The 14,256-nt window shown below is 40.3% G+C and overlaps 1 pseudogene; it reads left to right on the top strand.

Annotated features, from left to right (window-relative positions):
* The first annotated feature begins 787 nt into the window (after positions 1-787).
* On the top strand, positions 788-11,182 carry LOC119507650 (annotated as a pseudogene).
* The last annotated feature ends 3,074 nt before the right edge of the window (positions 11,183-14,256 follow it).

Genomic DNA, 14,256 nt, shown 5'->3' with positions numbered 1-14,256 from the left:
TGAATTGGCATTTTTTCGCCACACAATATGTTAAACAAAGCAGTCACTATTTGTAAATGGAAATCTGGGTTTTGTGAAACATAAAAGCAAAAATGAGAATTTAAATTGATGGTGGATGAAGTCAGAAAACTATTATTTTAAGGTAATAAGAAACATGGTTTCCATTACTGTGAGCTATATTATCTTCTTTTCCCATAGTCTTCTTTCTAAAACCTTGATCGTTTCAATTTTCTAAGTACCTTTCTAAAAAGGTAATATAATGTGGTTAAATCTGTCTTTCCTTAAAATATGTGAAAAAAATGTGGTTTTATGATTTTGCACTCCATATATCTGATGAAACTTGAAACCAAGAAATGTCATTCTATATCATCCAGCGTTATATAGTTGTGAAGCAATTTTATATTCTATACAATTTACTAGGTTGGCTTTGCATAGATGATTTATTTAATTCTGACTTTAATTCAAACTTTTCTTTTTTATTCCTGAAACAAGACAGCTTGAGATATATTCCATATTCCATTAGTGTAAAAACACACAAATAACACCTGATAAAAATTTGACAAAGTCTGACAAAAACATATCAAACTCCTATTTTGCCATTTACTTTCTAAATCAGGAGAAAAATAATTTTACACTTTAACTAGAAAATAAAATATATAAATTAGTTTAAATTTATCTCATGGGAAGAAATAAAATATCGTTACAAGTATCTTGTGTTGCATGAGAAATGTGATTATCACGTATTTGGTACTGAAACATATCTTTGAGTTGAAAGGAGAAATTTATCATGTCTGAAATGGTCATTGAATGGCTTGTAGAGGAAGTGAGGTATTTCTAGGTAGTAAAAAGGAGGAAACTCCAGGAAAGGAAAAAGAAGTGCAATAAGATTCAACCTTGAATATATAAATGATGAGGGTCAGGGATGTAAAAGACCATATTGATCATTGTGAAACTGCTGTCTATGACACTAACAGAAAAACAGCTGTACACTTTTTTTTTTTTCCAGCAGTCACTGAAGACTGTTGAGATGATTTTAAAAATATTTTATATCAATCAAAGAGAATGACAAGAGCCAAGATTGGCATGATATTAATGGAATCAAAAACCAACTGTCAAGAGATATGCGATGACTTAAGTGCTGGTATGACATCATGAAAATTTGTGTGAGACTAAAAAGAAGACTCAAACATGAATTTAAACTCTATGTATGTACTGGTATAATTTCAGGTCTACTACATTTGGATATAAATAATATATCTATGTTTGTTAGACATCATTAATAATTCTAAGCAAGACAATACTAAAGTATTTCTAAGGAGAAAATACTAGTTAAAGGAGGTAATTGTATTTCTGAAGTCTGGGATAGTGGGTGGCTGTATGAAAGATTATTCTCAATAGGAAAGCCTATTAATTGACTTTTTTCTTCAAAAACTGTGATGCATGATAGGTTAAAAATCATTTACTATTTGAAGAATATATTTCTGATAAGAAAGGAAGACAACTGTTAAAGAAGGGGAAAAGGCTTCAGCAGGTAGTCCAGTGATAAATTTCTTACCATAGAGTGGCAAAATGACTTATATTAGGTATCTGATATTCAATTATAATTGGCTTCCATTTATGGCTTCTTTCTAGAACTATTTGCCTTGCCAGCTCATATTGTCAGATGTGATGGTTAGTTTCATGTGTCAATGTGGGCAGGTGATGGTACCCATGTGTCTTGTCAAGCAAGCATGGTCTAACCATTACTGCAAGGATGTTTGTGGCTGGTTAAAAAACCAGAAGGCTGGTATATTTAATCATCAGTCAATTGGCTATAGCTGTGACTGATCACATCAATGAAGGATGTGTCTTCCACAATGAGAGAATGTAATCAGGTGGATTTAATCCAATCAGTTGAAGCCTTTTAAGTGAGACAGATAGAGGACCTTCACTTCTTCAGCTAACCAGTGAAGCATTTCCTGAGGAGTTCATTGAACATCTTCATCAGAGTTGCCAGTTTGCTGCCTGCCCTATGGAATTTGCACTTGTGCATACCCACAATTACATGAGACACTTCTATAAAATCTTGTATTTATAGATATCTCTTGTTGATCTGTTTCCCTAGAGAAACCTAACTAATACAATTTGTCACCAGGAGTGATTCTTGAGAAACAGAATCTTAAAATGGGCTTTTTTTTTTTATCATTTTTATTGAGATTGTTCAGATACCATACAATTATCAAAAGATCCAAAGTGTACAATCACTTGCCCCTGGGTACCCTCATACAGCTATGCATCCATCACACTTAATTTTTGTTCAATTTTTAGAAACTTTTCATTACTCCAGACAGGAAATAAAGTGAAAGATGAAAAAAGAAAAAAAGAAAAGGAGACTCTAATCCTCCCCTATCCCTACCCAACCCCCCTCAATTGTTGATTCGTAGTATTGATGTAGTACATTTGTTACTGTTTATGAAAAAATGTTGAAATACTACTAACTGTAGTATATAGTTTGTAAAAGGCATATAGTTCTTCCCTATATGCCCCTCTATTATTAACTTCTAATTGTATTGTCATACATTTGTTCTGGTTCATGTAAGTGATTTCTAGTATTTGTATAGTTGATCATGGACATTGCCCACCATAGGATTCAGTTTTATACATTCCCATCTTTTGATCTCCAACTTTCCTTCTGATGACATATATGACTCTGAGCTTCCCCTTTCCACCTCATTCACACACCATTCGGCGCTGTTAGTTATTCTCACATCTTGCTACCAACAACCCTGTTCATTTCCGAACATTTAAGTTCATCCTAATTGAACATTCTGCTCATACTAAGCAACCACTCCCCATTCTTAAGCCTTGTCCTATATCTTGGTACCTTATATTTCATGTCTATGAGTTTACATATTACAATTAGTTCCTATCAGTGAGACCTTGCAATAATTGTCCTAATGTGTCTGGCTTATTTCACTCAGTATATTGCCCCCGAGGTTTTGTCATCAACCCATTTTTTTTAATATGGTTTTGTTCACTCACCATACATTCCATCCCAAGTAAATAATTGATGGTTTTCTGCATGGTCATACATTTATGTATTCACCACCTTCACCACTATCTATATAAGAGCGTCTACATTTCTTCCACAAGGCAGGAGGGAGAGTCAAAGAAGGTAGAGAGGCAAAAGAAAGAGGAAAAAAAAATGACAGCTAGGAAGCAGCCAAAGGAAAAATAACCTTAAATCAAAGTAGAATAAAGAATCAGACAATACCACCAATGTCAAGTGTCTAACATGCCTCCCCTATCCCCCCCTCTTCTCTGCATTCACCTTGGTATATCACCTTTGTTACATTAAAGGAAGCATAATACAATGATTCTATTAGTTACAGTCTCTAGTTTATTCTGATTGCATCCCTCCCCCAATGCCTCCCCATTTTTAACACCTTGCAAGGTTGACATTTGCTTGTTCTCCCTTGTAAAAGAACACATTTGTACATTTTATCACAATTGTTGAATACTCTAGATTTCACCAAGTTACACAGTCCCAGTCATTATCTTTCCTCCTTTCTTCTGGTGTCTCACATTCTCCCCACCTTCCTCTCTCAACCGTATTCATAGTTACCTTTGTTCAATGTACTTATATTGTTGTGCTACCATCTCCCAAAATTGTGTTCCAAACCACACACTCCTGTCTTCTATCACCCTGTAGTGCTCCCTTTAGTATTTCCTGTAGGGCAGGTGTCTTGTTCACAAAGTTTCTCACTGTCTGTTTGTCAGAAAATATTTTGAGCTCTCCCTCATATTTGAAGGATAGCTTTGCTGGATACAGGATTCTTGGTTGGCGGTATTTCTCTTTCAGTATCTTAAATATATCACACCACTTCCTTCTTGCCTCCGTGGTTTCTGCTGAGAGATCCGCACATAGTCTTATTAAGCTTCCTTTGTATGTAATGGATCGCTTTTCTCTTGCTGCTTTCAGGATTCTCTCTTTGTCTTTGACATTTGATAATCTGATTATTAAGTGTCTTGGTGTAGGCCTATTCATATCTCTTCTGTTTGGAGTACGCTGCATTTCTTGGATCTGTAATTTTATGTCTTTCATAAGAGATGGGAAATTTTCATTAATTATTTCCTCTATTATTGCTTCTGCCCCCTTTCCCTTCTCTTCTCCTTCTGGGACACCAATGATACGTACATTATTGTACTTTGTTTCATCCTTGAGTTCCTGGAGACGTTGCTCATATTTTTTCATTCTTTTCTCCATCTGCTCCTTTGCGTGTAGGCTTTCAGGTGTTTTGTTCTCCAGTTCCTGAGTGTTTTCTTCTGCCTCTTGAGATCTGCTGTTGTATGCTTCCATTGTGTCTTTCATCTCTTGTGTTGTGCCTTTCATTTCCATAGATTCTACTAGTTGTTTTTTTGAACTTTTGATTTCTGCCGTATACATGCCCAGTGCTTCCTTTGCAGCCTCTATCTCTTTTGCAATATCTTCTGTAAACTTTTTGAATTGATTTAGCATTAGTTGTTTAAATTCCTGTATCTCAGTTGAAGTGTACATTTGTTCCTTTGACTGGGCCATAACTTTGTTTTTCTTAGTGTAGGTTGTAATTTTCTGTTGTCTAGGCATGGTTTCCTTGGTTAGCCAAATCAGGTTTTCCCAGACCAGAACAGGCTCAGGTCCCAGAGGGAAGAAATATTCAGTATCTGGTTTCCCTGCGGGTGTGTCTTAGAAAATTGCTCCACCCTTTGGTGCCTCTGGTCACTATGCTTTTCTGACCAGCAGGTGATGCCTGTCAGCCTATAATTCTTGACTGGTGTGAGGAGGTGTGGCCGTGTTCCCCCAGGCTCTGGGGTCTGGTTCTGAATGGAAAGGGCCCCACCCCTTTCCTCCTAGAGAAGACAGACCCCTCAGGTGGAGGTCATTAGCATTTCACTTGTCTCGCTCTCTGCTTGTGCTCTTTCCACCCTTCCCAGAGTCACAGCCCTGGAAACTGAAAACGACTGGGGCTTTCTCCACTGAGCCAAAAAAGAAACAGATAGTCCCCTTCAGACCCAGTCCAAGGTGACCCTCTGACTCTCCCAGGTCAGTCGTCACCCAAAGCCTCTGTCTGTTTTTTGGGGATGCGTACCTGTAGTGAGCAGTTCACACTCGCTACTTAAAACCCCAGTTGGAGCTCAGCTGAGCTGTATTCGCTTGCTGGGATTGAGCTTCTCTCTGGCACCACGAGGCTTTGCAGCTCGGGCTATGGGGGAGGGGGTTTCATGCCTTGGTTCTGCAGGTTTTACGTACAGCTTTTATGCTGTGTTCTCAGGCATTCCTCCCAATTCAGGTTGGTGTATGATAAGTGGATGATCTCGTTTGTCCCCCCGCAGTTATTCTGGATTATTTACTAGTTGTTTCTGGTTTTTTGTAGTTGTTCCACAGGGACTATTTCCACTCCTCTCTATGCTGCCATCTTACCCCAGCCTCCTTAAAATGGGCCTTTATAATTCATTATCTACTCTGATTAGATTCAAAGGCACTAATGACTCCATTTTCAATAATCAAGATGGCAGTGACAGTCCATGGCATGAGTTGGCAAGGGAGATAAGCAAAATATCACTGTTTGATTCTCCTAATCATACTCTTGTACAAAGCAAGGCTCTGAGTGACAGTGTTTCTGACACCTTAGCAGAGTTTTGCAGAGTTAAGAGGTATCATTATGTTGTTGTCTTGTTGCTCTTGGATATGCTGGATAAAGTTATAAGAGAAAGGGATGAGCTAAAGCTTTCAAATTTGAAACTTAACTGTATGACAGATGTAAAGTTTTCTATGTGTGCCCTGAAAGAAAATCAGACTTGAGATTCTTAAAAAGCAGATACAGTGCAAGTAGCAGATTTACATATGAACTGATAATAATGGCAGTGAGGATATTGGAACCCTGAATTTTGCTGAGTCTTTGTTAGATCTTCCTGTAGTAGTTTGCCCTGAGGAAACAGCTCCCCCCACCTCTAGCCTGCCCTGAGGAAACAGCTTCTCAAACTCCAGTCTGCCCTGAGGAGCCTATCATTCAACCTCCACTTAAAGAGATTAACCTTCCAGTGCCTGCTAAACCTGTAATCACCTACCCTGAGGAAGCAGCCCTCATACCTCTGTCTGGAGAGATTAATCCTGTTTCAGGAGATGAAACTGCAACAGAATGCCCTGAGGTAAATGGCTTGAGGGACATTTCTAAATCTTTTCATGACACAACCCCACCACAATTCTTTGCTTCAAGACCTATAACTAGACAAAAATCTCAACAGGCCCTGAAGGGTGAAGTACAAACTGTGACCCATGAGGAAGTATGGTATACTCCAAAAGAACTGTGAGTTTTCCAACTTATACAGACAGAAATCAGGGGAATAGGTGTGGGAATGGATATTAAGGGTGTGGGACAATGGTGGAATGAATAAAATGTTGGATCAGGCTGAATTTACTGATATGGGCCCATGAAGCAGAGATTCTGTATTCAATGTTGTCACTTGAGGGGTTAGAATGGGTGTTAACAGTTTGTTTGGGTGGTTGTCTGAAACATGGATCAAAAGGTGTCTGACGTTACCTGAGGTCAGAATGCCAGAACTACCATGGTATAATGCAGAGGAGGGGATTCAAATGCTTAGAGAGATTGGAATGTTAGAGTGGATTTATCATGGAAGACCTGTTCACACACCCCTGCAATGTCCAGAGGACACACCTTTTACCAGGACTGTGAGGAATAAATTTGTGAGACTAGCTCCATCATCCCTGAAAAGCCTTATAGTTGCCCTTCTCTGCAGTTCAGATATTACTGTATGAACTGCTGTCACTGAGCTGGAATCCTTAAACACAATGGGGATAATCAGATCTTGAGTTGGCAGAAGCCATGTGACAGCAGTTAATCATCAAAGACAAAGTGGGCATGGCTACCATAATGGAAAACAGGCTCAAGGCAGCAGTCAAAATAATCTGACTCACAGAGACTTTTGGCATTGGGTAGTAGATCATGGAGTACCTAGCAGTAAAATAGATGGACATTCTACTAAATTCATGTTTAAGCTGTATAAGCAGAAGAATTCTAGGTTAAGTGAACAAAAGTCTACCTTGAATTACAAAAACAGAGTCATGACCCCTTAATCAATTCCCGGACTTGAGACAGTTTATGATCCAGAGCCCCTTGAATGAGGGAAAGGCTGGGTACACTTGGGGAAGGACCCTGTTACACTGCCAAAGATTTATACTGTTTATCTTCCTCCCAGCCTTCCCCAGGGGGACCTACAGCCCTTTTACAGGGTAATTGTGCATTGGGGAAAAAGGAAATGATCAGATATTTTGTGGATTATTAGACACTGGTTCAGAAGTGGCATTAATTTCAGGAGATCCAAAACATCACTCTGGTCCACTAGTCAGAGTTGGGGCTTATGGAGCTCAGGTGATCAATGGAGTTTTACCACATGTCCATCTCACAGAGGGTTCAGTGGGTTCCTGGACCCATTCTGTGGTTATTTCCCCAGTTCCAGAATGCATAATTGGAATAGACATACTCAGCAACTGGAAAATCCTCACATTGGTTCCCTGACTCATGGAGAAAGGGCTATTATGGTGCGAAAGGCCAAGTGGAAGCTGGTAGAACCGTCTCTGCCTAGCAAAATAGTAAACCAGAAAGAATATCAGATTCCTAGAGGGATTCTGGAGATTAATGCCACTCTTAAGAACTTGAAGATTGCACGGGTGGTAATTCCCACCACATCCCCATTCAACTCTCCTATTTGGTCTGTGCAGAAAACAGATGGGTCTTGGAGGATGATAGTGGATTATTGTAAGCGTAACCAGGTGGTGGCTCCAATTGCAGCTGCTGTTCCAGATGTGGTATCATTGCTTGAGCAAATCAACACATCCCCTGGTACCTGGTATGCAGCTATTGATCTGGCAAATGCTTTTTTTCTCAATTGCTATTAGTAAGTGTGCTGGTTTGAATGTATTGTGTCCCCCAAATGCCATTGTCTTTGTGGTTTTGTGGGGCAGAAGTTTTGGTGCTGGTTAGATTTGCTTGGAATGTGCCCTACCCAGCTGTGGGTAATGATTCTGATGAGATGTTCCCATGGAGGAATGGCCCTGCCCATTCAGGGTGGGCCTTGATCAGTAGAGCTATATAAATGAGCTGACTCAGGGGGGAGGAAATGGAGTGCAGCTGGGAGTGATGTTTTGAAGAGGAGCAAGCTTGCTAGAGAGGAACGTCCTGGGAGAAAGCCGTTTTGAGGCCGGAGCTTTGGAGCAGACGCTGGCTGCCTTCCCAGCTAACAGAGGTTTTCTGGATGACATTGGCCATCCTCCGGTGAAGGTACCCGATTGCTGAGGTGTTACCTTGGATGCTTTGTGGCCTTAAGACTGTAACTGTGTAGCGAAATAAACCCCCGTTTTATAAAAGCCTATCCATCTCTGGTGTTTCGCATTCTGCAGCATTAGCAAACTAAAACAGTAAGGAACACCAGAAACAGTTTGCATTCACTTGGCAAGGCCAGCAGTGTATATTCACTGTGCTACTTCAAGGATATATCAACTCTCCAGCCCTGTGTCATAACATTGTCTGCAGGGATCTTAATCATTTCTCCTTCCCACCAGACATCAAACTGATCCATTATATTGATGATACCATGTTGATTGGACCTAGTGAGCATGAAGTAGCAACTACTCTAGATTTGTTGGTAAGGAATTTGTGGCAGACAATGGGAGATAAATCCAACAAAAATACAGGGACCTTCCACCTCAGTAAAATTTCTAGGTGTCCAGGGGTGTGGGGCATGTGGAGATATCCCTTCTAAGGCAAATGATAAGCTGTTGCATCTGGTCCCTCCAATGACCTAAAAATAGGCACAATACTTACTTGGCATCTTTGGATTTTGGGGACAACATATTCCTCATTTGGGTGTGTTACTTTGACCCATTTACCAAGTGACCAGAAAAGCTGCTAGTTTCGATTGGGGACTGGAACAAGATGAGGCTCTGTGAAAGGTTTAAGCTGTTATGCAAGCTGCTCTGCCACTTGGACCATATGATCCACCTGATCCAATGGTGCTGGAAGTGTCAGTGGCAAATAGAGATGCTGTTTAGAGCCTTTGGCAGGCTCCTATAGGGGAATCACAACACAGGCCCTTAGGATTTTGGAGTAAAGCTTTACCATTCCCTGCAGATAACTACTTTCCATTTGAGAAAGAGCTTTTGGCCTGCTATTGGGCTTTAGTAGAGACATAAAGGTAACCGTTGGCCACCAAGTTACCATGAGACCTGAGTTACCTATCATGGGCAGAGTATTGTCCAACCCGCCAAGCCATAAAGTTGGGCATGCACAGCAGCATTCCATCATAAAATTGAAATGATATACATGAGATAGAGCTTGAGTAGGTCCTGAAGGCATAAGTACATTACAAGAGGAAGTGGCCCAAATGCCTATGGCCCCCACTCCTGCCACCTTACCTTCTCTTTCCCAGCCCACAGCTATGACATCTTGGGGAGTTCCTTACAATCAATTGACTGAGGCAGAGAAAACTCAGGCCTGATTTACAGATGGTTCTGAATGATATGCAGGCAGCACTCAAAAGTTGATAGCTGCAGCACTGCAGCCCATTTCTGGGATGTCCCTAAAGGACAGTGGTGAGAGGAAATCCTCCCAGTGGTTAGAACTTTGAGCAATGCACCTTGTTTGTCACTTTGCTTGGAAGGAGAACTGACCTGAGGTGCACTTGTATATGATTCATGGACTGTTGCTAATGGTTTGGCTGGATGGTCAGTGACTTGGAAGGAACATGATTGGAAAATTGGTGACAAAGAAGTCTGGGGAAAAGGTATGTGGATAGACCTTTCTGAGTGGGCAAAAAACAGGAAGATATTTGTTTCCCACATGAATGCTCACCAGAGGGTAACTTCAGCAAAAGAAGATATTTAATAATCAAGTGGATAAGATGACCCATTTGGTGGATACCAATCAGCTTCTTTCCCCAGCTGCTCCTCTCATTGTGCAATGGTCTCATGGACAAAGTGGTCATGGTGGTAGGAATGGAGGTTATGCTTGGGCTCAGCAACATGGACTTCTACTCACTAAGGCTGACCTGGCCACAGCCAGTGTTGACTGCCCAATCTGCCAGCAGTAGAGACCCATACTCAGTCCCCAAAATGGCATCATTCCCCAAGGTGATCGGCCTGCTACCTGGTGGCTGGTTGATTACATGGGACCACTTCCATCATGGAAGATGTAGCAATTTGTTCTTATTGGAATAGACATATACTCCAGTAGGGGTTTGCCTTCCCTGCATGAAATGCTTCTGCCAAAACTAGCATCTGTGGATTTACAGAATGCCTTATCCACCATCATGGTATTCTACACAGCATTGCTTCTGACCAAGGACCCATCTTCACAGCAAATGAAGTGAGGAAATGGGCACATGCTCATGGAATTCTCTGGTCTTACCATGTTCGCCATTATCTACATGCAGCTGGGTTGATAGAATGGTAGATTGGCCTGTTGCAGACTCAATTATGGTGCCAACTAGGTGACAATACCTTGCAGGGCTAGGGCAGTGTTCTCCAGGAGGCTATGTATGCTCTGAATCAGCATCCACTCTATGCTGTTTCTCCCATAGCCAGGATACATGTGTCCAGGAGTCAAGCAGTGGAAACAGGAGTGACACCACTCACTGTCACTCCTAGTGATCCACTAGGAAAATTTTTACTTCCTTTCCCTGCAAGCTTAAGTTCTGTTGGTCTATAAGTCTTAGTTCCAAAAGGAGGAGTGCTTCCACCAGGAAACACAGCAATAATTCCATTGAAATGGATGTTAAGACTGCCACCTGGCCACTTTGGGCTTCTTATGCCTCTGAATCAACAGGAGAGGAAGGGGATTACTGTACTGGGTGGGGTGATTGAACCTGACTATCCAGGGGAAATAGCACTGTGACTACACAATGGAGGTAAAGAAGAGCTTTCCTGGAATACAGATCCCCTAGGGCATCTCTTAGTACTACCATGCCCTGTGATCAAAGTCAATGGAAAACTGCAACAACCCAATCCAGGCAGGCTACCAATGGCCAAGAAACTTCAGGAATGAAGGCTTGGGTCACCCCACCAGGCAAAGAACCAAAGCTAACTGAAGTGCTTGCTGAGGGTTAAGGGAACACGGTATGGGCAGTGGAAGAAGGTAGTGATAAATATCAACTATGGCCACATGACCAATTATAGAAATGAGGACTATGATGGCATGAATGTTTCCTCCTTGTTTTGTTAGGAGCATGTTTGTATTTGTCTGTAAAGCAAATGTCTTTGCTTTCTTCTCTATCTTATCCCCATATCATATGACATAAGCTGTATTGTTCATTTTGCAGTGTTTAAGTTAAAGGAAATCAATTTTAAGAGTCAATGTCACCCAAAGATTTGCATTCTATTCTGGAGAGATTTAGTGTGTTTCTGGTTGTATGCAGGACAGGAAATTATTGTTAGGTGAAATACATGCCTGTCATTGTTCTCTACTTACAGATAAAGTATGGTTTAAGGTGAAGTGTGCAACTGCCAAGTTGATAAGGGGTGGACTGTGATGGTTAGGTTCATCTGTCAACTTGGCCAGCAAGTACTGACCTAACCATTACTGCAAGGACATTTGTGGCTGGCTAATAAACCAGAAGACTGGTTTATTAAATCATCAGTCAACTGGCTGCAGCTGTGACTGATTACTTCGACGAAGGATGTGTCTTCTGCAATAAGAGAATGTAATCAGCTGGATTTAATCCAATCAATTGAAGACTTTTAAGGGAGACAGATAGAGGACCTTCACTTCTTCTTTGGCTAACCAGCCAAGTGTTTCCTGAGGAGTTCATTAAAGTTGCCAGTTGGTTTCCTGAGAAGTTCATTGAACACGTTCACCAAAGTTGCCAGTTCACTGCCTGAGGAGTTCATTGAACATCTTCATTGGAGTTGCCAGTTTGCTGCCTGCCCTATGGAATTTGGATTTGCGCATACCCACAGTTATGTAGACACTTTTATAAAATCTTATATTCATAGATTTCTCTTGTTGATTCTGTTTTCCTAGAGAACTGTAACTAATACATCAGATATTAAGAAGTCCCATACTAAATTATACTTCCATAGTTTGTCAGAGAGAGAAATGGGAAAAAGTTTCAAAATTACTAATAATGGATAAACAGAGAAATACTCATCGGTACATCAGACAAGATGTTCTGGTTTGTTGTCTCTCTCCCTATGTTTACTGTGGAGTTGGAGATTACAAAAAATGCAGCCCTGATAGAACCTCATCTTTAACTCTGAAAAAAACAGAATTATCTCTGTTAGATACAGCTACTGTTAAATAGTTATGGTGAGTGGGGAGAAAACAAGTGGAATAGCAATTATGTGTTGACATCACTTTTTTTAATATCAGTGTCCAAGAAGGAAGGCAAGTGGGAAAGAAGAAAGCAAAATATAAATATTGTAGATAGCAGTCACCCTATTGATGCTTTTAATCTTTTAAAAAAAAGTTTCTGTTACGTGGAGAAGTTACTCCATATAACTACCAGTTGGGTATGCTGTATACTGGGAGCAGGTCCATAGTCTGCATTTATATTTACTGAGCCACAGGATATATGCCACTTTTTAACAAAGCAGACCTAGGACTATTAAATTATAAAAACTGTATTACACATTGCAGTCCAAGACCATTTGGAGATTATTTAAGAGAATACTTTTAAAAGGCAGTTTCCTGGAGGGAGTTATACTTTAAATGCAATGACCTGTGAAAAAATTTCTCCTCTCTAAACCTTGTCTGCTTCAAAAGGTTTATCGATTGTAAGGAGGAAAGAGTAAACTTTTGTGTTTTATTTTATTTTTAATACTTTCTTTAGGGGTCTAAAGGGAAAAAAAACACCATCAGCTCTCTACCATCTTTCTTTTCTATGTGTCACATATATTTATGGGAAGAAAGAGAACATTAATAGAAGTTAAGTTAACAAGGCAAACAACATTGGGCCATTTCTCGTAGGCTGCTTATTTGCAGGATGTTAACTTTCATAAACCTTTCAACCTTATGAACAGCCATTTGGTTATCTGTCCAAGTCCCAATATAAGTGGAATGCCCACTCAAATTGAAACAATCTTAGAAGAGTTCAATAAGGACCTATGCAAAAATGCATGGCTAGGTATAGGAAAAGTAAAAGCAATGGTACAGAACCCAAAGGAAAGAGTGTAAAGAGGGCTACTTTGAGATTACTGTGACATTCAGGGGAGGACAGAGCCAGCTTGGTGACCCTGCAAGGTAGGCAGCAGAACAAAATGACCTCACCTTCAATCTCCTGCCAGGGCTCTGTGTTGGTCAAATGTTATGGGAAGCCAGAGACTAAAGGAAATATATTTATTGTTCTCTACTTAGAAATAAAGTATGGTTAAAGGTGAAGTGTACAACTGTTAAGTTGACCAGGGGGGAATGTGATTGTTAGGTTCATCTGTCAACTTGGCCAGGTGATGGTACCCAGGTGTCTGGTCAAGCAAGCACTGGCCTAACCATTACTGCAAGGACATTTGTGGCTGGTTAATAAACCAGAAGGCCGGTTTATTAAATCATCAGTCAATTGGCTGCAGCTGTGACTGATTACCTCGATGAAGGGCATGTCTTCCACAATAAAAGAATGCAATCAGCTGGATTTAATCCAATCAGTTGAAGGCTTTTAAAGGAGACAGATAGAAGAACTTCAATTCTTCTTCAGCTAACTAGTGAAGTGTTTCCTAAGGAGTTCATGTAAGTTGCCAGTTCGTTTCCTGAGGAGTTCATCGGACGCGTTCATCAAAGTTGCCAGTTTGCTTCCTGAGGATGTGTATTTGTAAAGTGATAGCTGTCAGACAGGTTAGCCTAATGGGACAGAGACGATGGTGGACAAAGGCAGAAAGTAGAATTGGAGGGCAAAGAGGAAATAACTGGCATATCAATTTAACCAGTAAATATTACGTGTTTATTAGATACAGGAAATTCTGTTGGGTCTGAGAAAAATGAACAGGACAGGGTTCGATCACTCAAAGAAGATGAATTATAAAAGATTCTAAAATTGAGTAAATATTTAAGAGAAATGGGGGAGCTAACATGTCATATTTCATTTCCTCCAACATTCATAAATAATGTGGTTTTTTTTTGGATATTCAGTTATTCAGAAACATTAGTTTGAGGATCATTAAGACTTAGATTTTCTTCTTTTTAATATCCATCTGTTTCCATATTTGTCACCATAAAGAGATTCTGCATTATTTCA

Source organism: Choloepus didactylus, chromosome 13, assembly GCF_015220235.1.
Source record: "Choloepus didactylus isolate mChoDid1 chromosome 13, mChoDid1.pri, whole genome shotgun sequence".
Taxonomy (NCBI): Eukaryota; Metazoa; Chordata; class Mammalia; order Pilosa; family Megalonychidae; genus Choloepus; species Choloepus didactylus.
The sequence above is the reverse complement of the archived record's forward strand: the minus strand, read 5'-3'. Positions and strand labels throughout refer to the sequence as shown.